Source organism: Glycine soja, chromosome 15, assembly GCF_004193775.1.
Source record: "Glycine soja cultivar W05 chromosome 15, ASM419377v2, whole genome shotgun sequence".
In the NCBI taxonomy this organism is placed as follows: domain Eukaryota; kingdom Viridiplantae; phylum Streptophyta; class Magnoliopsida; order Fabales; family Fabaceae; genus Glycine; species Glycine soja.
In genome coordinates this window covers 48,589,789-48,593,085 of record NC_041016.1, presented here as the reverse complement: position 1 = coordinate 48,593,085, position 3,297 = coordinate 48,589,789, and positions in this window count along the sequence as shown.

Here is a 3,297-nt window from a genome sequence, read left to right as displayed (position 1 = left end):
TGTCATGTAGTATATAACTACATATATGTTGCTGGTTATGGGAGATTTTGAGGAAAAAATTATTGTAGGAGAGATTTGCAAAAATTTATGTTTGATTAGTATGTAAAGGTGTTTGTATGACATGATTTGTTGTTTTAGTCAGAATTATTTTGGGAAGCATGAAGTAGATTTGGATAACACATCTCGTTTACATTTTCAATTCAAAGATAATAGTAATGAGTACTGATTGAGTATTAAAAGAAATATTAATTTGTTGACTATTTTACTTGAATTATTATTGTAGCATATTTTTATGAATTACTTGAATTATTTGACTATTTTATGTTTTTATACTTTATTTTCTTAAGGAATATTTAGATCTACAACATGTTATTTTTTATTATGATTATAAACAAGATTTTATAATCTAAAAAAAAAAACGAAAAAACTGTCCAAACCGCACCGCATAGATTAGTTTGGTTTGGATTTTATTTTTTAAAAAATTCAAACTGAACCAAACCGCATGTTAATTTATTGTTTGGTTCGAACATAATTTTGAGAAAAAATTATCTAAACCGCACCACGAACATCCCTATTTATTAACAAAAAAAATTCTATCAATCGTATAATTTTTTATTCATATAATAATTTTGTTTTATGAATATAATATAAGGATACAATAAAAATATATTTATATAAACCTATATCATACATTAATATCATGTCATTTACATTTATATTTATATACTTCAATTCAAATTCATTGATGTTTCCAATTACGGTGGATTAAGATTCTGCTTTTCAAATTTTGACAACTTCTGATGTGATAAGTATCATAAAAACTACTACAATTATAACCTTTATTTTAACAATCAACAAAAATCAGTATTCAGGCTTTTTGTAATAAATTTTCTATAATTTTCCATTTTTAATTTCATATAAAATCTTTTTATAATAACTTTAATGATGTAATTATCTGATTCAAAATAAATATGATTGTCTTTTCATAAATTTATTATTGTAAAATTTAAAATATATATATTAATATGCATGAAGTGTGCAGTTTTTAATTTATAATCTAATTAAAATCATATTTTTTAATCATAAATTTTTCACTCTAAAATATACAAAAGTATAATTAGAATTTACTCTTCTTATACATGTACTTACTATTATAAAGAATACCTCTTTAATGTATATGATTGCCTAATAAAAATCTTCCAGAACATTACAAATTAGTAAAACAATTTATAAATATTAATTTTTAATTCATAATTCAATCAAACGATATGATTTAAGAAAAATTAATGTAACATTTCACATTCTACATTAATTTAACTCTTAAATTAAAGTTTATAATTATTAGATTAGTTAACAATTCTGAAAATATTTAAATATCAATTGGATTATTAAATAATAAAATTTTCTTAAATATGATTAGTGATACATTAATAAGCATTAAATATCAATTAATGATACAATTTATATTACAACATTTTTTCAAAATAAATTCTATTAAAAATCATATTATTAATATCATTAATATTAGTAATATCATAAACTCAATTTTAAAATATTTATTAATGAAAATATAAAATTGATCCTAATTCAAACTTTCCATTGATTACAATTAAGTCAAATTTAATTTATGATAAGAAAAACGAATAAGAAAGATTTTTAATGTTAAATTAAATTTGAATAAATGAACATTAAAGATTAATATTTTGTTGTTTTTTATGCTAACAAATTTTAAATTTTATATTCTAACAAATTAAAAATAAAGATTGTTCCTTTTCTTATTATAAAAAAAGGAGTATTTCCTTTAATACATTAAATTAAATTTGTAAAATATATTTTTTATAACTATTTTATCATACTTTTTTAGGAAAATTTGAAATTGCCATTATTTTAAACAAATATCTCTAGAGTTGGTCCTTATTAAATTTTAACCTGAAAAAAATGAGAAATATTATAAGTTATACTATATTTAAGGGCATTAGTGACACAAAATTAGGCTAAAGTTTAGCAATTAATAAAAATTTAGAAACACTTATTCCTAATGTATTTATAAATTTTAAAAAATGGAATTTTTTTATCAAATATTTTTTTTTTGCATTTGTATTATTATTATTATTATATAATTTTTTTTATTTAGTTATAATTTTTAATTAGAAATGCAAATATCTTCTACATTAAAAATTATGAAATCTGCAACAAGTAATCAATAATTCAAATATTTTATTGTTGATGATACATTTTTTGCATTTTTAATTAAATTTTAAATTTTAATCATAATAATAAGTAGAAAACAAATTATTGAACATTTTGACCCTTATATAAATTTATATAAAATTATTTTATAATAACTTTAAATGTGAAATTATCTAATTCCAAATATAAAGATGTTAAATAATTTAAATTTTAAAATATTTATTTATGTAAATATAGAATTGATCTTAATTTAAATTTTTCAATGAAGTCAAAATTAATTTATTATTTAAATAATAATAAACATATATCGATGCTAAATGATTTAAATTAAAAATTTAAAATATTTATTAATTATTAATTTGATCAATTTAAATGTTGTTATATACGTATATACCTAGTTATCCTCTTAGATATGCCCAAAAGTTATTATGCATTCCAATTACATAGTAAGAGCATATATACTAAAATAAAAAAATGGATGATGACATAGTAAGAACATATATCTTTATTATTAAAAATTTGATGAATAGATGCATGTTAACCACAAGTGAATTGATTTCGACAAAAAAATAAAAATCTTGAACCGCTAAGTGAAAATATCATCGTTAGGTATTATTCTATGAAACAAGAACAATAGTGAAATCTTGTTCTTCAAATATTTTGGATGAAAAATAATGTTTTGATGACGATCTTGTACATTATTTCATTTGTTTACATAAAAGAAAAAAATAATGTAACATAACATACAATTAGAAGTTTTCATGTCTATTAATATTCATACTCACCAAAAATATTTTTTCAATACTATTCAAACTACTTCCTTATATATATATATATATATATATATATATATATATATATATATATATATATATATATATATATATATATATATATATATATATATATATATTCCATAACTATGGTGTTTTAAATAATAAAAATAGAATTTGAGATCTCTTCATCGATTAACGTTATATTTGTGCTAATCAATTATTTTCTCTAGCTAATGTTAAGTGTGTTCCATAATCACGAAACTCAAACCTCAAAGGCTTTCATCCAATGTGGATGAAACTTTATTAAGCAAAATATACTTGTAAAAAAGAT